This window comes from Salmo trutta, chromosome 11 (assembly GCF_901001165.1).
Source record: "Salmo trutta chromosome 11, fSalTru1.1, whole genome shotgun sequence".
NCBI classification, from domain to species: domain Eukaryota; kingdom Metazoa; phylum Chordata; class Actinopteri; order Salmoniformes; family Salmonidae; genus Salmo; species Salmo trutta.
In genome coordinates, this window is record NC_042967.1 from 16,667,580 (window position 1) to 16,690,759 (window position 23,180).

Genomic DNA, 23,180 nt, shown 5'->3' on the forward strand with positions numbered 1-23,180 from the left:
AGTAGTAGTATGGTTCCACTGTAATTCACTTTTCTAGATACTTTACTTAGGACAGCTAAGCATCTGTACCAGTGATTGTCCGGGAGGTGACTTTATCGTCTCTACCTCGTGTTGAGATTCAGAGTTCAAACCACTTTAAACGTGAGCTGCAGCTCTATGTCTCTCTGGTCTGATATGTTCATTCTTAAACCATCATTTTATACAGTTTGTTCAGAAGGGGTGGTTTCGTCAGGCTGACACGCTCTCTGACAACACTCAAGGGGGCGGTGACTACTTACTGTGCACAGTTAATTTCCTCTTATAGTTTCTAAAATCACATCCCTCTCTTAACAAAAACACTTTCATAATTTTTCATATAGCTTGCGCAATGCAGAGGATGGAAACTTCGTACATGTAGTGTGTATACTTTTCAAGTTACAGTTTTTCCTTTATAACATTTTTTTATGACATCACAAAATAACACACAATATGACAGTGCTCTTTAGACCGCTTTTGACCATTCCCCACATTCTATGTTAGAAATATTGTTCCAGTATTCGCTTTAGAACGTGTTAGCATTTTGGTGGGGAAAAGTATGTGAAACAAAGGCATATTCCTCTGGTGAACATTGGAGAGGGAGATGCTGAATGTTCTGTCCTTGATTTACAACAGGGTGTGAGGTGTTAACCCCCAAAAAGATTTGTCATGGGTCCTCAGATCCTCAAAAAGTCCTACAGCTGCACCATCGAGAGCATCCTGACTGGTTGCATCACTGCCTGGTATGGCAACTGCTCGGCCTCCGACCGCAAGGTGCTACAGAGGGTAATGCGTATGCCCAGTACATCACTGGGGCCGAGCTTCCTGCCATCCATGACCTATACCAGGCGGTGTCAGAGGAAGACCCTAGAAATTGCCAAAGACTCCAGCCAACCTAGTCATAAACTGTTCTCTATGCTACCGCACAGCTAGCGATACTGGAGTACCAAGTCTAGGTCCAAAAGGCTTCTAAACAACTTCTACCCCAAGCCATAAGACTGCTGAAAAGCTAATCAAATGGCTACTCAGACTATATGCATTGAGCCCCCCCCCCTTTTTTTTACGCTGGTGCTACTCGCTGTTTATTATCTATGCATAGTCACTTTACCCCTACCTACATGTACATATTACCTCAACTACCTGGACTAAACTGTAGCCCTGCACATTGACTCGGTACCGGTTCCCCCTGTATATAGCCTTGTTATTGTTATTTTATTGTTGCTGTTCTGTTTATTTAGTAAATAGTTTTCTTGACTCCTATTTATTTTAAACGGCATTGTTCGTTCAGGGCTTGTAAGTTAGCCTTTCACTGAAAGGTCTACACCTGTTGTATTCGGCGCATGTGTCAAATATAATTTGATTTGATTTGAAAGCTTGTGTCTGAGAAAATGACTGAGAGTGAGTAGTCTCAACAATAAGTAGTCTGTTTTAATGCAGCAGTCTGGTTTTTGTAGCAAATAGCCTATAATTATTGACTGACCTTGGAATTTCTCTCCTATTCTTTCTTTTTGCTACATCGTCTTGCTAACACCAGCCTCTACGTCAGCCAAGCTAGTGGCTACAGCACTAAACAGCCAATCAAGAATTGCATGTTGCGTTGGCGCCATCTTGTGTGAGTTTTGGTCATATCAATTGCAGAACAAAAATGGACATTTCCCCTGTCTTCTCTTTGTAAAGGTAGGCAGATACACCTATATGTATCAACCATCCTATAGTAAGAGCTCTGATCTAGGATCAGATCCCCTCTGTCCAGGTAATCTTATTTGTGGTGATCCACCAAGCAACCCATTGCAAAGCCACAGCTCCAGAGCTAACCCTAACACCAACATCCACCCACCACTAGGCAGTCACAGAACAGGGCCCGGTTTCCCAGAAGCATCTTAACGCTAAGTTCCTCCTATGGTTCTAACCATGAACTTAGCCTTAAGATGCTCTTAGGAAACCGGGCCCATATCTGTGAGAGCTGTAATGGTCTGATGAGATGCCAAAGCCACAAAGAGGTCCAGTGGCATTCAGGTGGTGGGCCACACATCTGACATGCTGCCGTCACATTTAACAAGCATTTCATCAACCTGCTTCATTATGCTGTGTAGCATCAACAGCATTAACCTCTACGGGTCACGGTGGCAGTATTGAGAATTTTGAAAAAAATATGTGCCCATTTTTAACTGCCTCCTACACCAACTCAGAAGCTAGGATATGCATATTATTAACACATTCGGATAGAAAACACTCTGAATTTTCTAAAACAGTTTGAATGGTGTCTGTAAGTATAACAAAACTCATATTGCAGGCAAAAACATGAGAAAAATAGATTTAAAAAAATGAGAATTTTGTGTCTGTACTATTTAGTGTCATTGTTTATTAGATACCATAGTGAGAAAGGATTCAGTTCGCAACTCCTACGGCTTCCACTAGATGTCAGCGATCTTTATAAAGTTGTTTGAAGCTTCTATGATTAACAGGGAGCAAATTAGAATGCATTGAAGTTGACGTCCCTGGGATGTCGTCACTTCCATTATGGCCTGCACCTGCGCAATCATGAGACACGAGACATTTAAAAAAAACGTTTTTCTAGACACAGGTGAGGTCGGGTTGAAACATTACTGATGTTTCACGTTAAAAATGGCTCTAAAGATTGATGCTAAACAACGTTTGACATGTTTGAACAAACGTAAATAGATTATTTTTGTAACTTTTTTAACTTTTCGCCGTGACTTCACACCCCCGCGCTACTTTTTAGTAGCCACCGAAGCGCTAACAACATGGAACAACTTGGAGTTATTTGGACATCAATTATGAACTTTGTCAAAAGAAACCACATTTGTTGTGGACCTGGAATTCCTGGAACTGCCAATGGATGAAGATAATCAAAGGTAATGGATTATTGATAATAGTATTATTGATATTACATGGTTACAAGATGATGCTAAGCTAATTAGGCTAGCTTATTGTTCTTAGCACAGCACCCGGTTTATTGCAACTTGTGATTTCCCAGTAAAGTTATTTTGAAATCTGGCAAGACAGTATCATTTACGAAATGTTAAACTATAATTATTTGAATGACAATATTATAATTTACCAATGTTTTCGAATAGTAATTTTGAAAATTGTAACGTTGTTCACCGGAAGCATTTCAGAGAAGAAAAAAATCAGAATTTCACCGCTACTGTAAAATGCGGTTTTTGGATATAAATATGAACTTGATGGAACAAAAAATGCATGTATTGTATAACATAATGTCCTAGGAGTGTCATCTGATGGAGATTGTCAAAGGTTGGTGCATAATTTTAGCTGGTTTCTGCTTTTGGTGACGCCTGACCTTGAATTGAAAATGGATGTTTGTACTTTTGTGGCTATGTACTGTCCTAACATAATCTAACTTTATGCTTTTGCCGTAAAGCCTCTTTGAAAATCGAACAATGTGGTTAGATTAAGGAGATGTTTATCTTTTAAATGGTGTAAAATAGTTGATTGTTTGAGAAATTGAAATTATTAGATTTTTGATGTTTTGAATTTCCAGCCTTGCTAGCAATCCCGTCTCAGGGTTCATTGCTAACCTGTGGCCTCAACAGGTTTTAAGTCCCTGTTTGGAGCAACAGTCAACAAGATTGTAACCAAAGGCGTCTGACTTGACATAATGCTGAGGACTGGGAGTTTGTTTGTGGTCCAAGATCAATGGCTGAGTTGACTCCAATACACTTGAACAAATCCAGCAAATGTTTATATGAATTTGGTAAACATTTCAATAACTGTAGTGTAGATTGATGGCCATCACCTCCTAAATACTACCACAAAAACCTCAATCCCCATATGGCATTGCTGCTTGGGGGCGTGGCTCTCTAATTAGACAGACTCGATAAAGGTGTGTGAGAGCACACATCCAAGGTAACTAAGTAGCCTTCATAGAGATAGATAGAGGACACCTTTATATCTGTGCTATTATAATGTATGTGACAGCATAGGCAAAGCCATTGAGGCTACAACCCATAGGAATCCCCACCCAGTTGACTACTTGACTACATTCAAATGTCGGATGATGGCAATGTCCAATAACAATGGCAATGTCCATCCTAAAATGGGTTATATCCATGATGAGTCCTCTGTCTATCTCTTTATTCATGCATTGATGCTAATGGGAGACTAATTGAAGTTCTGACTATGCCGCACGGCCATCGCTCATCCATATATTTATATGTACATATTCTTATTCATTCCTTTACACTTGTGTGTATAAGGTTGTTGCTGTGAAATTGTTGGATTACTTGTTAGATATTACTGCACAGTCGGAACTAGAAGCACAAGCATTTCGCTACACTCGCATTAACATCTGCTAACCATGTGTATGTGACCAATAACATTTGATTTGATTTGGTAGCCTTGCACAAGTCTTGGCTGCTGATTGACTGCTGAAACAGTCATTTTAATGTTCATATAGTCCTATGTAACTGGCCACTGTGTACTTCCTGTTGCTGTGAGAACCTGTATAACAACCACAGGTCCCCCTCAACAGGAAGAGAGATGGGGTGAGATCCCAACACTTTACAAGTGCAGATATTCTTCCTCCATTTACAGATGAAACAAAAGAGATTCTTTGTACTTGGGATCTCTCATTATGGGGCGATTCCTAACTTCCACTTAAGTCACATTTTCACTTATTCATGCATTGATGCTAATGGGAGACTAATTGAAGTTCTGACTAAAGCTGAAGTTAGGGTTCACCCTTATATCAATCACTATAGTCCATGTTTGATTGTGTGTTATTGATGCTATGTACAGTACCTGTCTCCACAGAACTCAGGGAAGAGATCCTCCAGAGTTGTTACAGTGTGTCTCTGGGGCTGCTGTGTGTTCTACTGGCTGGGATCATAGGCCTGTCTGTCCACTGTGAACATCTCAACTTTATGTTACACTAAACCTCACATAGACGTTGTCATTTCAGTATGTGATTTCTGTGGAGAAGTGTATGTTATTGGTCAGGGCTGTTTGTTGGGTTAGTATTCCTCTCTACAGATACCAGAGTGATTGGTGATACTGAGAAGAAACACAGTGTTCTGTACCACAACTACACTGTAGAGAGAGGCCAGATAGAGACCAGCTACAACCTGTTACAGACCAGCTATGATGTCCTGACTAAAGAGAGAGACCAGATAGAGACCAGCTACAACGTGTTACAGACCAGCTACGATGTCCTGACTAAAGAGAGAGACCAGATAGAGACCAGCTACAACCTGTTACAGACCAGCTATGATGTCCTGACTAAAGAGAGAGACCAGATAGAGACCAGCTACAACCTGTTACAGACCAGCTATGATGTCCTGACTAAAGAGAGAGACCAGATAGAGACCAGCTACAACGTGTTACAGACCAGCTATGATGCCTGACTAAAGACAGAGACCAGATAGAGACCAGCTACAACTTGTTACAGACCAGCTATGATGCCTGACTAAAGAGAGAGACCAGATAGAGACCAGCTACAACGTGTTACAGACCAGCTACGATGTCCTGACTAAAGAGAGAGACCAGATAGAGACCAGCTACAACCTGTTACAGACCAGCTAAAATGCCCTGACTAAAGAGAGAGACCAGATAGAGACCAGCTACAACTTGTTACAGACCAGCTACGATGTCCTGACTAAAGAGAGAGACCAGCCACAGAGAGAACGAGACAGGTTTCAGGATATGTTTGCTGTGCTTGGTAAGTGCTGGATAATAACACGGCCAGCCTGGACATTAGGCAGGTATAGGCAACCGCCTAGAGGGGCAGATTGACAAGGGCAGCATTTTATTCTCTTTATAGTGCAATACTTAGGATAATAGACAACATTTACAGAACAGTTACAGGAGCGTTACATTGCCCTGACCAATGAGATGGCAGCGCTGTAGAAGAGGATCTCTGAGCGTGGTAAATTGTCAAGTCAGTCACTAGGGCTGTGTCTAGACTCCCTACCTTTCCGAAGTGTGCACTTGCAGCGTGCACCTTGAATCTGGCTGCATTCTGATTCACTACCCTTCTCCAGAAGTGTGCATTGGATTGGTGCAAACATGGCTGGAGAGAGTTTCCACCATACAGTACACACACAAACACACACACAACGCATACACACACATTTGGGGTGAGTTGTTGTAACTTCAAGGTTTATGCTCTGTTCTGTGTTGAACTGAGATAAACTACATTTCATAGACTCCTGTTATGTCCTCACCCTTACACAAGGCCGTTGGCTTCTGGAACTGTTGCTTGCATAAAATATCTGTTGTGTAACCAAAATGATTGTATTATCACCTCCCATTAATGAGGGAAATGTAACCGTCTCCCCTTCGAGCTCCTTTCCTGACTATACTCAGAGATAGATCTCCCCTGCAGCTGCTTGATTAAAGGTTCATTATTATACTCCAATAGTCTCTACCTACTCTTTGGATAGAATTGTCCACAACAATAGCACCGAAAAAAATGTATGAAATGAAATGTATGCATTCACTACTGTAAGTCGCTCTGGATAAGAGCGTCTGCTAAATGACTAAAAATGTGAAATGTAAAATAGATCAAATGAAAAGGCCCCTATAGGGCCATTGGTGGCTGGCCACAGAGTACAAGCCTAATGTGACTTCCTTATGAACATTGCCACAAACAGTATATAACCATGCAAAGTATAACTTCCTGCTTGAAGGTGATTCTATCAACTGTAGTGGACCACAGACAGAGAGCAGAGAGGTACCTGGTGGAGAAGCACATCAGACCAACTACTTAACTAAATCAAATCAAATGTATTTATAAAGCCCTTCTTAGATCAGCTGATATCTCAAAGTGCTGTACAGAAACCCATCCTAAAATCCCAAACAGCAAGCAATGCAGGTGTAGAAGCACGGTGGCTAGGAAAAAATCCCTAGAAAGGTCAGGGTTCCATAGGCAGGCAGAAGAGTTGAAACTGGAGCAGCAGCACGGCCAGGTGGACTGAGGAAAACAAGGAGTCATCAGCCCAGGTAGTCTTGAGGCATGGTCCTAGGGCTCAGGTCCACTGAGCGAGAGAGAGAAAGAAAGAAAGAAAGTGAGAAAGAAAGAAAGAAAGAGAGAGAATTAGAGAGAGCATACTTAAATTCACAACGGACACCGGATAAGACAGGAGAAATACTCCAGATATAACAGACTGACCCTAGCCCCCTGACACATAAACTACTGCAGCCTAAATACTGGAGGCTGAGACCGGAGGGGTCAGGAGACACTGTGGCCCCATCCAACAATACCCCCGGACAGGGCCAAACAGGCAGGATATAACCCCACCCACTTTGCCAAAGCACAGCCCCCATACCATTAGAGGGATATCTTCAACCACCAACTTACCATCCTGAGACAAGGCCGAGTATAGCCCACAAAGATCTCCGCCATGGCACAACCCAAGGGGGGGGCGCCAACCCAGACAGGAAGATCACGTCAGTGACTCAACCCACTCAAGTGACGCACCCCTCCTAGGGACGGCATGGAAGAGCACCAATAAGCCAGTGACTGTAATAGCCCCTGTAATAGGGTTAGAGGCAGAGAATCCCAGTGGAGAGAGGGGAACCGGCCAGAGACGGCAAGGGCGGTTCGTTGCTCCAGTGCCTTTCCGTTCACCTTCACACTCCTGGGCCAGACTACACTCAACACTCAACTACTTGTCAGTACAGTTAGAATCATACAGTAGATATTACCATTAGGAGTCAGTTAGAAAGGTAATCATACAGTAGATATTACCATTAGGAGTCAGTTAGAAAGGTAATCATACAGTTAGTTAAGATGGATGACTATGTCAGTGGCCAGGTTATTGAGTTAAACAAAATTATTGAAGAAAATAAGTGAAGACTAAGACCCATTGCTCAGGTATGAAAATAAGAAAGCTCTCAATCACACACACACACACACACACACACACACACACACACACACACACACACACACACACACACACACACACGTGGCTGATTATGTAACACCCCCACCCTCTAATACGTGTGTGTGTGTGTGTGTGCAGAAGGACGTGCGATTGTGTGTGTGTGTGTGCACGCGTGTGTGTGTGGGTATGTGTGTGTGTGTTCTCACATCAGTTTGTTTCTCCTCAGGACCTGAGGATTCAGGTAGAAGACTACAGGATGGTTGCTGTGAGCTTTGGGATACTGTGTGTTCTACAAGTCACTCTCAACATCTCCCTGAGACTAGTCCGTGAGTGTATTGTTATCTAATCATCACACTATATCAGACTTTCACAACAAGGTCCTAAATTCAGATCTAAGTTTCTTTAATTTGGTGACTAATAAATATGACCCAAATACTTTAGCTGTGCTTGGTTGAGCTTGCCTGGCTTAATGGAACCAATAGAATAGTCCCAAATGCTCAAAGTAGTTGACAGAATGTTTTTAAACCCAGTTCTGGTTATTCATAATTTTTTAAAGTATCCAGCGACATTATTAAGATATATACATCCAATATGTTAATCAGTGATATAGAGTAGTAAGACACCATATAAGAGGGTGTGTGTGTCTGGTCTATGTATTTGTATTTATTATGGATCCCCATTAGTTCCTGCCAAGGCAGCAGCTACTCTTCCTGGGGTTTATTATGGATTCACTTTAGTTCCTGCCAAGACAGCAGCTACTCTTCCTGGGGTTCATTATGGATCCCCATTAGTTCCTGCCAAGGCAACAGCTACTCTTCCTGGGGTTCATTATGGATCCCCATTAGTTCCTGCCAAGGCAGCAGCTGCTCCTCCTGGGGTTTATTATGGATCCCCTATGGTTTCTGGCAAGACAGCAGATACTCTTCCCTGGGTTAATCAAAATTGAGGCAGTTATACAATTTTAAAAACATTACAGTACATTCACAACAGATTTGACAACACAATAAGTGTGTGCCCTCAGGTCCCTACTCTACTACCACATATCTACAACACAAAATCCATGTGTACGTGTGTGTATAGTGCCTATGTTATCGTGTGTGTGTCTGCATGTGTCTGTGTCTGTGTTTGTGTTGCTTCACAGTAAGTGGGTGGAACTTCCTCCATTTGACCAGGAAGTTACTAAGGAATCAGATAACAAGGTGAAAAGAAGAAGAAAGTGTCCCAACTATAACCAGCCAGGACATGTTACTGTATAACCAGCCAGGACATGTTACTGTATAACCAGCCAGGACATGTTACTGTATAACCAGCCAGGACATGTTACTGTATAACCAGCCAGGACATGTTACTGTATAACCAGCCAGGACATGTTACTGTATAACCAGCCAGGACATGTTACTGTATAACCAGCCAGGACATGTTACTCTATAACCAGCCAGGGCATGTTACTGTATAACCAGCCAGGACATGTTACTGTATAACCAGCCAGGACATGTTACTGTATAACCAGCCAGGACATGTTACTGTATACATGTTACTGTATAACCAGCCAGGACATGTTACTGTATAACCAGCTAGGGCATGTTACTGTATAACCAGCCAGGGCATGTTACTGTATAACCAGCCAGGACATGTTACTGTATAACCAGCTAGGGCATGTTACTGTATAACCAGCCAGGACATGTTACTGTATAACCTGCCAGGACATGTTACTGTATAACCAGCCAGGACATGTTACTGTATAACCAGCCAGGACATGTTACTGTATAACCAGCCAGGACATGTTACTGTATAACCAGCCAGGACATGTAACTGTATAACCAGCCAGGGCATGTTACTGTATAACCAGCCAGGACATGTTACTGTATAACCAGCCAGGACATGTTACTCTATAACCAGCCAGGACATGTAACTGTATAACCAGCCAGGGCATGTTACTGTATAACCAGCCAGGACATGTTACTGTATAACCAGCCAGGACATGTTACTGTATAACCAGCCAGGACATGTTACTGTATAACCAGCCAGGACATGTTACTGTATAACCAGCCAGGAAATGTTACTGTATAACCAGCCAGGACATGTTACTGTATAACCAGCCAGGACATGTTACTCTATAACCAGCCAGGACATGTAACTGTATAACCAGCCAGGGCATGTTACTGTATAACCAGCCAGGACATGTTACTGTATAACCAGCCAGGACATGTTACTGTATAACCAGCCAGGACATGTTACTGTATAACCAGCCAGGACATGTTACTGTATAACCAGCCAGGACATGTTAATCTATAACCAGCCAGGGCATGTTACTGTATAACCAGCCAGGACATGTTACTGTATAACCAACCAGGACATGTTACTGTATACATGTTACTGTATAACCAGCCAGGACATGTTACTGTATAACCAGCTAGGGCATGTTACTGTATAACCAGCCAGGACATGTTACTGTATAACCAGCCAGGACATGTTATTGTATAACCAGCTAGGGCATGTTACTGTATAACCAGCCAGGACATGTTACTGTATAACCAGCCAGGACATGTTACTGTATAACCAGCCAGGACATGTTACTGTATAACCAGCCAGGACATGTTACTGTATAACCAGCCAGGACATGTTACTGTATAACCAGCCAGGACATGTTACTGTATAACCAGCCAGGACATGTTACTGTATAACCAGCCAGGACATGTTACTCTATAACCAGCCAGGGCATGTTACTGTATAACCAGCCAGGACATGTTACTGTATAACCAACCAGGACATGTTACTGTATACATGTTACTGTATAACCAGCCAGGACATGTTACTGTATAACCAGCTAGGGCATGTTACTGTATAACCAGCCAGGACATATTACTGTATAACCAGCCAGGACATGTTACTGTATAACCAGCTAGGGCATGTTACTGTATAACCAGCCAGGACATGTTACTGTATAACCTGCCAGGACATGTTACTGTATAACCAGCCAGGACATGTTACTGTATAACCAGCCAGGACATGTTACTGTATAACCAGCCAGGACATGTAACTGTATAACCAGCCAGGACATGTAACTGTATAACCAGCCAGGGCATGCTACTGTATAACCAGCCAGGACATGTTACTGTATAACCAGCCAGGACATGTTACTCTATAACCAGCCAGGACATGTAACTGTATAACCAGCCAGGGCATGTTACTGTATAACCAGCCAGGACATGTTACTGTATAACCAGCCAGGACATGTTACTGTATAACCAGCCAGGACATGTTACTGTATAACCAGCCACGACATGTTACTGTATAACCAGCCAGGACATGTTACTGTATAACCAGCCAGGACATGTTACTGTATAACAAGCCAGGACATGTTACTGTATAACCAGCCAGGACATGTTACTGTATAACCAGGCAGGACATGTTACTGTATAACCAGCCAGGACATGTAACTGTATAACCAGCCAGGACATGTTACTGTATAACCAGCCAGGACATGTTACTGTATAACCAGCCAGGACATGTTACTGTATAACCAGCCAGGACATGTTACTGTATAACCAGCCAGGAAACTTTACTGTATAACCAGCCAGGACATGTTACTGTATAACCAGCCAGGACATGTTACTGTATAACCAGCCAGGACATGTTACTGTATAACCAGCCAGGGCATGTTACTGTTTAACCAGACATGACATGTTACTGTATAACCAGCCAGGACATGTTACTGTATAACCAGCCAGGACATGTTACTGTATAACCAGCCAGGACATGTTACTGTATAACCAGCCAGGACATGTTACTGTATAACCAGCCACGACATGTTACTGTATAACCAGCCAGGACATGTTACTGTATAACCAGCCAGGACATGTTACTGAATAACCAGCCAGGACATGTTACTGTATAACCAGCCAGGACATGTTACTGTATAACCAGCCAGGACATGTTACTGTATAACCAGCCAGGACATGTTACTGTATAACCAGCCAGGACATGTTACTGTATAACCAGCCAGGACATGTTACTCTATAACCAGCCAGGACATGTTACTCTATAACCAGCCAGGGCATGTTACTGTATAACCAGCCAGGACATGTTACTGTATAACAAGCCAGGACATGTTACTGTATAACCAGGCAGGACATGTTACTGTATAACCAGCCAGGACATGTTACTGTATACATGTTACTGTATAACCAGCCAGGAAATGTTACTGTATAACCAGCCAGGACATGTAACTGTATAACCAGCCAGGACATGTTACTCTATAACCAGCCAGGACATGTTACTCTATAACCAGCTAGGGCATGTTACTGTATAACCAGACATGACATGTTACTGTATAATCAGCCAGGGCATGTTACTGTATAACCAGCCAGGACATGATACTGTATAACCAGCCAGGACATGTTACTGTATAACCAGCAGGGACATGTTACTGTATAACCAGCCAGGGCATGTTACTGTATAACCAGCCAGGACATGTTACTGTATAACCAGCCAGGACATGTTACTGTATAAGCAGCCAGGACATGTTACTGTATAACCAGCCAGGACATGTTACTGTATAACCAGCTAGGGCATGTTACTGTATAACCAGCCAGGACATGTTACTGTATAACCAGCTAGGGCATGTTACTGTATAACCAGCCAGGACATGTTACTCTATAACCAGCCAGGACATTCTACTGTATAACCAGCCAGGACATGTTACTGTATAACCAGCCAGGACATATTACTGTATAACCAGCCAGGACATGTTACTCTATAACCAGCCAGGACATGTTACTCTATAACCAGCCAGGACATGTTACTCTATAACCAGCCAGGACATGTAACTGTATAACCAGCTAGGGCATGTTACTGTATAACCTGCCAGGACATGTTACTGTATAACCAGCCAGGACATGTTACTGTATAACCAGCCAGGACATGTTACTCTATAACCAGCCAGGACATGTTACTCTATAACCAGCCAGGACATGTTACTCTATAACCAGCCAGGACATGTAACTGTATAACCAGCTAGGGCATGTTACTGTATAACCAGCCAGGACATGTTACTGTATAACCAGCCAGGACATGTTACTGTATAACCAGCCAGGACATGTTACTGTATAACCAGCCAGGACATGTTACTGTATAACCAGCCAGGACATGTTACTGTATAACCAGCCAGGACATGTTACTGTATAACCAGCCAGGACATGTAACTATATAACCAGCTAGGGCATGTTACTGTATAACCAGACATGACATGTTACTGTATAATCAGCCAGGACATGTTACTGCATTACCAGCCAGGACATGTTACTGTATAACCAGCCAGGACATGTTACTGAATAACCAGCCAGGACATGTTACTGTATAACCAGCCAGGACATGTTACTGTATAACCAGCCAGGACATGTTACTGTATAACCAGCCAGGACATGTTACTGTATAACCAGCCAGGACATGTTACTGTATAACCAGCCAGGACATGTTACTGTATAACCAGCCAGAACATGTTACTCTATAACCAGCCAGGACATTTTACTGTATAACCAGCCAGGACATGTTACTGTATAACCAGCCAGGACATGTTACTGTATACATGTTACTGTATAACCAGCCAGGACATGTTACTGTATAACCAGCCAGGACATGTAACTGTATAACCAGCTAGGGCATGTTACTGTATAACCATCCAGGACATGTTACTGTATAACCAGCCAGGACATGTTACTGTATAACCAGCCAGGACATGTTACTGTATAACCAGCCAGGACATGTTACTGTATAACCAGCCAGGACATGTTACTGTATAACCAGCCAGGACATGTTACTGTATAACCAGCCAGGACATGTTACTCTATAACCAGCCAGGACATGTTACTCTATAACCAGACAGGACATGTTACTGTATAACCAGCCAGGACATGTTACTCTATAACCAGCCAGGACGTGTAACTGTATAACCAGCCAGGGCATGTTACTGTATAACCAGACATGACATGTTACTGTATAATCAGCCAGGACATGTTACTGTATAACCAGCCAGGACATGTTACTGTATAACCAGCCAGGACATGTTACTGTATAATCAGCCAGGACATGTTACTGTATAACCAGCCAGGACATGTTACTGTATAACCAGCCAGGACATGTTACTCTATAACCAGCCAGGACATGTTACTCTATAACCAGACAGGACATGTTACTGTATAACCAGCCAGGACATGTTACTCTATAACCAGCCAGGACGTGTAACTGTATAACCAGCCAGGGCATGTTACTGTATAACCAGACATGACATGTTACTGTATAATCAGCCAGGACATGTTACTGTATAACCAGCCAGGACATGTTACTGTATAACCAGCCAGGACATGTTACTGTATAATCAGCCAGGACATGTTACTGTATAACCAGCCAGGACATGTTACTGTATAACCAGCCAGGACATGTTACTGTATAACCAGCCAGGACATGTTACTGTATAACCAGCCAGGACATGTTACTGTATAACCAGCCAGGACATGTTACTCTATAACCAGCCAGGACATGTTACTCTATAACCAGCCAGGGCATATTACTGTATAACCAGCCAGGACATGTTACTGTATAACCAGCCAGGACATGTTACTGTATAAGCAGCCAGGACATGTTACTGTATAACCAGCCAGGACATGTTACTGTATAACCAGCCAGGACATGTTACTCTATAACCAGCTAGGGCATGTTACTGTATAACCAGACATGACATGTTACTGTATAATCAGCCAGGACATGTTACTGTATAACCAGCCAGGACATGTTACTCTATATCCAGCCAGGACATGCTACTGTATAACCAGCCAGGACATGTTACTGTATAACCAGCCAGGACATGTTACTCTATAACCAGCCATGACATGTTTCTGTTCCACAAATCCCCACCTACAACAGGGTCAAAAGCAGTCAGCTTTGGCCTCAGACACTCGGTACTGGGGGCCTCCCCTGGGTGAACATTTTGTTTTTTGCCCTAGCGCTACACAGCTGGTTCAAATCATTAAAGCTTCATAATGAGTTGGTTATTTGATCAGCTGTGTAGTGTAGGGTAAAAACCAAAACGTTCACTAAGGGGGCCCCAGGACTAAGTTTGCGAAACTCTGCTTTAAGACACTGTAGCTGTAGTCAGAAAACATTGTTGAAAATGTCTAAGTCCATCTATACCAAGCCAGAGATGACCAATAAGGTTTGACAGAGGTGAGATGGAGGAGAGGATTGTGGATATCTACATCAGTGCAGACACCCTGAGAGACGGTGAGATCAGCACCACGACACATCTGCAGACAGGCCAGCTACATGTCAGTTACAACAACCTAACTGAAGAGAGAGACCAGCTGCAGATCAGTTACAACACCCCGAGTAAAGAGAGAGACCAGCTACAGATCAGTTACAACACCCTGAGTAAAGAGAGAGGCCAGCCACAGAGGGAGAGAGATGATTTTGAAGGTTGGTAGTACATCTCGACCAAGACTAAAAACTGGACAGACAGCAGACAGGACTGTACCAACAGAGCCTTGAGGCCTCATTTATCAATACTACTAGTACTTAACCCATAGTTTTCCACCATTTCAGTCCCCTTCACCGTAGAAACGGCCAACAGAACCGGAGGAACCTTTACCGTCCAAGCCACCAACGATCGCAGATTCACTTCTTCCTTCCCTGCCGACATCTCCATAGTGACTGGGGGCGGTGTGGCCAACGGTACGGTGAGCCTCATGGCACCCGTCAGCATCCCGCCCGGACGGATGTAATCCGTTGTCTGCAAAGTAAGGGTCTTGTTTCAAAACTCTAAAATGGCCTCCTTTTTTCATATCCTCTCTCCCTCACAGCCACTGATTTGAATGGAATTGGTTGCTGTAAGCTACCAGTTGTTATCAGCTACATATGTTGTCTGACTAAACTCTCTTGCTCTCTCGCTCTATCTATACCCTCTCCCTCTTCCTCCCCTTCCTTCCTCCCTCCAGGTGACAGATTTTACCACTTCCCAGTGCGGGCTACCAGGCGTCTCCTCCAAGGGACCAGGGTTCTAGAAGCCCAGTTTTGATTGCTCCTACAGTTTTGTTTCGGTACTAGAGTTTAACGGACACTCGGACCAGAAAGACCATTTTCCATACATGGCCACATATTCATAATAAGACATTTTAGGGTTACCTTTGTGCACAAAACATCCATTGAATTCTTCAAATAATTGTCGCTGAGGCCGATTTTTAAAAATGTTTTATATTCATCCAATGTCTGCCATCCTGCCGAGCCAACTGAGGCAAGGAAACCTCTCGAGCCAGCCAGGGCGTGGAAGCCCGACGGGCTGGATTAGGCACCCCCGGTTCCATCGGCGGCGGAATCCACCACGACGTCACCAACAAAACAAAAAACTCCTGGACTGGCTGGGCGAACAAGAAGTGACGATCCGGCTGAGGCCCGACGTGGGATGGGGAGTCAAACATTTAATATAGAACGGACATGGAACGAGACAGGGACAGCATCAGCAAACGAGTAACACAAACAAAAAACTATTAATTCAGCAGCGGGGAACAGAGCAAGGGAACTGACAAATATAGGGGAGGTAATAAACAGGTGATGAGTGAGTCCAGGTGAGTCCAATTTAGCTGATGCACGTGACGAGGGAAGGCAGGTGTGCATAATAGATGGCAGGAGTGCATGATGCAAGGCAGCCTGGCGCCTTCAAGCACCAGGGGGGGAAGAGCTGGAGCAGACGTGACAGTTATTGCTCGTGTAGCGAAATGTTTATGTTCCTAGCTCCAACAGTGCAGTAGTATCTAACAATACACAACAATACACACATCTAAAAGTAAAATGTTTTAATTAAGAAACATATATATATTAGGACGAGCAATGTCAGAGTGGCATTGACTAAAATACAGTAGAATAGAATACAGTATATACATATGAGATGAGTAAAGCAGTATGTAAACATTATTAAAGTGACTAGTGTTCCATTATTAAAGTGGCTAGTGATTCCATGTCTATGGCTATAGGGCAGCAGGCTCTAAGGTGCAGGGTTGAGTTGCCGGGTGGTACCAGGCTAGTGATGGCTGTTTAACAGTCTGATGGCCTTGAGATAGAAACTGTTTATCAGTCTCTCGGTCCCAGCTTTGATGCACCTGCACTGACCTCGCCTTCTGGATGATAGCGTGGTGAACAGGCAGTGGCTCGGGTGGTTGATGTCCTTGCTGATCTTTTTGGCCTTCTTGTGACATCGGGTGATGTAGGTGTCCTGGAGGGCAGGCAGTGTGCCATGGTAAATGTGTTGGGCAGACCCTCTGGAGAACCTTGCGCTGCTCCCTGTACCCACTGAGTGCAAGTGCGCATGTGATGTTAGGCTGTTTAAACTGGATGCAAACCGGATATAGATGTCCATGAATCTGATTATGCAAACATGAATACCTTGAAAACAACGGGAGGACATCTTGGACGCAGTCTCCAGTTGTTATTAAACCTCAGTGGTCTCCTCTGACTGCCCGGTAGCATGCAGCTCCTCAAACTGGCAGCTCTCTGCCAACCTCACCGACAGTGTCAACGGGACAGGAACCGTCTGTGTCACCCTATACCAGGGCAACGGGACCCTCAACACGGCTATGGCGGTGGGCCAACTGCTGTTCAAAGAAGGTAGAGCTGGTGGTAGTGGACAGGGCAGGCAACGTGGGTGTTTGTCTGGGCTCAGTGAAGGACTCTGTGGGGGTGGTTGTGAGCTCTACAGCCCAGGGCCTGGTTTCCCAAAAGCATCTTAAGTCTAAGTCCATCGTTTCAACCATAGGATCCTATTGTTCAAAGATGAACTTAGACATAATATGCTTTTGAGAAACCAGGCCCAGGTCTCTGTCACCAACACTACAGCTGTACCTGTAGTTAATACTACATCCACCCAGGTCTCTGTCACCAACACTACAGCTGTACTGTCACAAAATATGTCATACTCGTTGCTGAAAATGTCATACTGGATAGAGAAGGACCAAGGCGCAGCGGGATTGTGGATACTCATTTTCTTTTAATGGTAAAAGGCAAAGCATCCACCGGAAAACAAAACAATAAATGATACTCACAACATGGACAGTCTCACAGGCTATGCAAATGCAGTGCAAGAACAATTCCCCACAACCCCAAAGACAAACACACACACCTATATAGGACTTCCAATCAAAGGCAACTATACACACCTGCCTTCAATTGGACGTCCCAATCACCAACATTAAACAAACACAAACCACCTGCCACATCCTGACCTAGACTAAGCAATACGCCCTCTGCTGGTCAGGACGTGACAGTACCCCCCCCTCAAGGTGCAGACTCCGGGATGCACCTAAAAAAGAAAAACACAAGAAAATCACCAATACCCCAACAAAACCAACAAACAATACTCCCTAAACAAAAAGGGAGGGAAGGGAGGGTGGCTGCCTTCACCGACGGCACTGTGCTACATCCCCCCTCCCCAACCCACCTATATCTGGAGATGGCTCCGGTTCTGGCAGCTCGGGGCAGTCGGGCCACTCTGGCAGCTCGGGGCAGTCTGGCCACTCTGGCAGCTCCGGGCAGTCTGGCCACTCTGGCAGCTCCGGGCAGTCTGGCCACTCTGGCAGCTCCGGGCAGTCTGGCCACTCTGGCAGCTCCGGGCAGTCTGGCCACTCTGGCAGCTCCGGGCAGTCTGGCCACTCTGGCAGCTCCGGGCAGTCTGGCCACTCTGGCAGCTCCGGGCAGTCTGGCCACTCTGGCAGCTCCGGGCAGTCTGGCCACTCTGGCAGCTCCGGGCAGTCTGGCCACTCTGGCAGCTCCGGGCAGTCGGGCCACTCTGGCAGCTCCGGGCAGTCGGGCCACTCTGGCAGCTCCGGGCAGTCGGGCCACTCTGGCAGCTCCGGGCAGTCGGGCCACTCTGGCAGCTCCGGGCAGTCGGGCCACTCTGGCAGTTCCGGGCAGTCGGGCCACTCTGGCAGTTCCGGGCAGTCGGGCCACTCTGGCAGTTCCGGGCAGTCGGGCCACTCTGGCAGTTCCGGGCAGTCGGGCCACTCTGGCAGTTCCGGGCAGTCGGGCCACTCTGGCAGCTCCGGGCAGTCGGGCCACTCTGGCATCTCCTGGCAGTCGGGCCGCTCTGGCGGCTTCTGACTAGCGGGCGGCTCTGGCGGCTCCTGACTGGCGGGCGGCTCTGGCGGCTCCTGACTGGCGGGCGGCTCTGGCGACTCCTGACTGGCGGGCGGCTCTGGCGACGTACGACTGGCGGGCGGCTCTGGCGACTTACGACTGGCGGGCGGCTCTGGCGACTGTTGACTGGCGGGCGGCTCTGGCGACTTACGACTGGCGGGCGGCTCTGGCGACTGTTGACTGGCGGGCGGCTCTGGTGACTGTTGACTGGCGGGCGGCTCTGGTGACTGACTGGCGGGCAGCTCTGGTGACTGACTGGCGGGCAGCTCTGGTGACTGACTGGCGGGCAGCTCTGGTGACTGACTGGCGGGCAGCTCTGGTGACTGACTGGCGGGCAGCTCTGGTGACTGACTGGCGGGCAGCTCTGGTGACTGACTGGCGGGCAGCTCTGGTGACTGACTGGCGGGCAGCTCTGGTGACTGACTGGCGGGCAGCTCTGGTGACTGTTGGCTGGCGGGCAGCTCTGGTGACTGTTGACTGGCGGGCAGCTCTGGTAACTGTTGACTGGCACTCCAGTCTTGCCCCGTCAAACAGCCCTTGTGCCCCCCCCCTAAAAAAATATTGGGGGTGCCTCTCGGTCTCCCTTACCCGTCGTGTTCCCCAGTCTTCGCCAGACTTCTTCCGCTGCTTGGTCCTGGTTTGGTGGGGAATTCTGTCACAAAATATGTCGTACTCGTTGCTGAAAATGTCATGCTGGATAGAGAAGGACCAAGGCGCAGCGGGATTGTGGATACTCATTTTCTTTTAATGGTAAAAGGCAAAACATCCACCGGAAAACAAAACAATAAATGATACTCACAACATGGACAGTCTCACAGGCTATGCAAACGCAGTGCAAGAACAATTCCCCACAACCCCAAAGACAAACACACATACCTATATAGGACTTCCAATCAAAGGCAACTATACACACCTGCCTTCAATTGGAAGTCCCAATCACCAACATTAAACAAACACAAACCACCTGCCACATCCTGACCTAGACTAAGCAATACGCCCTCTGCTGGTCAGGACGTGACATGTACCTGTAGTTAGTACTACATCCACCCAGGTCTCTGTCACCAACACTACAGCTGTACCTGTAGTTAGTACTACATCCACCCAGGTTTCTGTCACCAACACTACAGCTGTACCTGTAGTTAGTACTACATCCACCCAGGTCTCTGTCACCAACACTACAGCTGTATCTGTAGTTAGCACTACATCCACCCAGGTCTCCGTCACCAACACTATAGCTGTACCTATAGTTAGTACTACATCCACCCAGGTCTCTGTCACCAACACTACAGCTGTACCTGTAGTTAGTACTACATCCACCCAGGTCTCTGTCACCAACACTACAGCTGTACCTGTAGTTAGTACTACATCCACCCAGGTCTCCGTCACCAACACTACAGCTGTACCTGTAGTTAGTACTACATCCACCCAGGTCTCCGTCTCCAACACTACAGCTGTACCTGTAGTTAGTACTACATCCACCCAGGTCTCTGTCACCAACACTACAGCTGTACCTGTAGTTAGTACTACATCCACCCAGGTCTCTGTCACCAACACTACAGCTGTATCTGTAGTTAGTACTACATCCACCCAGTTCTCTGTCACCAACACTACAGCTGTACCTGTAGTTAGTACTACGTCCACCCAGGTCTCTGTCACCAACACTACAGCTGTACCTGTAGTTAGTAATACATCCACCCAGGTCTCTGTCACCAACACTACAGCTGTACCTGTAGTTAGTACTACATCCACCCAGGTCTCCGTCACCAACACTACAGCTGTACCCATAGTTAGTACTACATCCACCCAGGTCTCTGTCACCAACACTACAGCTGTACCTGTAGTTAGTACTACATCCACCCAGGTCTCTGTCACCAACACTACAGCTGTACCTGTAGTTAGTACTACATCCACCCAGGTCTCTGTCACCAACACTACAGCTGTACCTGTAGTTAGTACTACATCCACCCAGGTCTCTGTCACCAACACTACGGCTGTACCTGTAGTTAGTACTACATCCACCCAGGTCTCTGTCACCAACAATACAGCTGTACCTGTAGTTAGTACTACATCCACCCAGGTCTCTGTCACCATCACTACAGCTGTACCTGTAGTTAGTACTACGTCCACCAGAGGGACACCTTTGACTCTGTCCCTGTATCTAAGGATCTGTGTGATTCTTTCTCTCCTCCTGTGGAATAGAGTAGAGCTATAGAGTTGTATAATAGTTCATGTAGGTAGATGTCATGTGGAACAGTGGAATCAGTGCAGAGAGAGTTTTGTTATTCGATGTAACCAGTATGTATATGTTATGTTGTACTGAAAGACAGAGTGGAATTATGAACTTTTTGTCATAAAACATTTGAAGGGTTTTTATTCTTCTTTCTCTTAAATCTGTCAAACTGAATCTATGGAGATGTTGTCAGAACTTCTGCTTTTTCATTCTGAGTAAATCTTCATAGTCAGCATAGATAGAACAAAGACCCCATATATATTCATTGTTGCCATTCGCACTCCTTGGCGAAGTTTCCCTTTGGTACAGATCTAGGATCAGGTTTCTCTCCCCCAAACCTAACCTTAACCATTTGTGGTGGAAATGCATAACTGACCTAAGATCATTATCTAGGGGCAACTTCCCCCTACACCACCAGTCACAGAGTGAGAGCCATAATGTGTTCTCCATTTGAAGGCTGGTGGTGCTGTAAACTCAGTCAGGATATATGTAGGGTATATGTCAATTAACAGGATACCAATTTACTTTAGCAGATCCAAAATTGGGACCCTGTGAATTCCCAAAAACATCATTTTTCTTCAAAACTGATTCGAAACTAAACCAGGTGTAAGTCACATGGTGGCCAGTGTTGTGTGGATGTGACAGTTTCCCCTTCACTGTGGTTGACAGTTTAAAAAATAGTGACACTACCATAAATAACACAGACACAGGACAGTGCAGGGAGGTACAGACGTATATTAGAGTTAAGGTTAGAATTAAAAGTTACTGTATTTGATCACAAGTGTGTTAAGATGTCAGAGGGAGTCTATGAAAACGCAGATGGATTTGAAGACGAGGAGCCTGATGCAATGAAGAACACAGACATTGATGGCCAATTATATGCCAACGTAAGAGCCTTCAAGCCCAGTCCAAGAGTTGGAGTTGTTGCTTCTGGTAAGATTGCACGAACACACACACACACACACACGCACACACACACACACACACACACACACACACACACACACACACACACACACACACACACACACACACACACACACTTACTTTAATAATGTGTTATTCAGTACATGTTCAGTGGTGGAAGAGACCCTCTGGAGTTGCTGCAGTGTGTCTGGGGCTGCTGTGTGTTCTACTGGCTGGGATCATAGGCCTGTCTGTCTACTGTAAGTTTAGTATGTTGTCACTGAGACTTATGTAGCCTACTTAATCATACTTAATCATCAATGGTATGGTAGTTACATGTTTGATTAACTCTTCCCTTTTACAGATGGAGTCATTGATCATCACAACTCAACAGAGAGAGACCAGCTACTGGTCAGTTACAGCAATCTGACTAAAGAGCGAGACCAGCTACAGACTGAGAGAGATTTTCTTAGCGGGAGGTTTTCCAATTGCAGTGAGTAAACCTACACTAATAAATTATAATTAATCCCACACACTTTATCATGTGTCTGTATTCTTACATTAAGTATATAGTTTGATAATTTGAAGAATATTTATGTTTTCATCTTGTAGAACAAACCTGTTCTGAAGGCTGGCAGACGTTTCAATCCAGTTGGTACTTCCTGTCTACTGAGACTAAAACCTGGAATGAGAGCAGAGAGGACTGTCTGGAGAGAGGAGCAGACCTGGTGATCATAAACAGTGATAAGGAACAGGTGAGAGAGAGAGAGAGAGAGAGAGAGAGAGAGAGAGAGAGAATGTGGGTCTGCTTTGGGTAAATATGATCAAACATATAATAATATATATATTTATCTTCCTTAACAACAGGAGTTTCTCTTCAACCTCAACAAGGGAACCTGGATTGGTCTGACTGACTCTGTTACTGAGGGGACCTGGAGATGGGTGGACGGCACCCCACTGACCAACCCAAGGTAATATACTACTGC

General features: G+C 45.1%; 1 long non-coding RNA gene across 1 annotated transcript; it reads left to right on the plus strand.

Annotated features, from left to right (window-relative positions):
- The first annotated feature begins 22,420 nt into the window (after positions 1-22,420).
- LOC115202037 (uncharacterized) lies at positions 22,421-23,088 on the plus strand. Its single transcript, XR_003879880.1, has 4 exons — positions 22,421-22,454; positions 22,559-22,687; positions 22,807-22,949; positions 23,062-23,088. It is a non-coding gene; the product is annotated as an uncharacterized LOC115202037 (long non-coding RNA).
- The last annotated feature ends 92 nt before the right edge of the window (positions 23,089-23,180 follow it).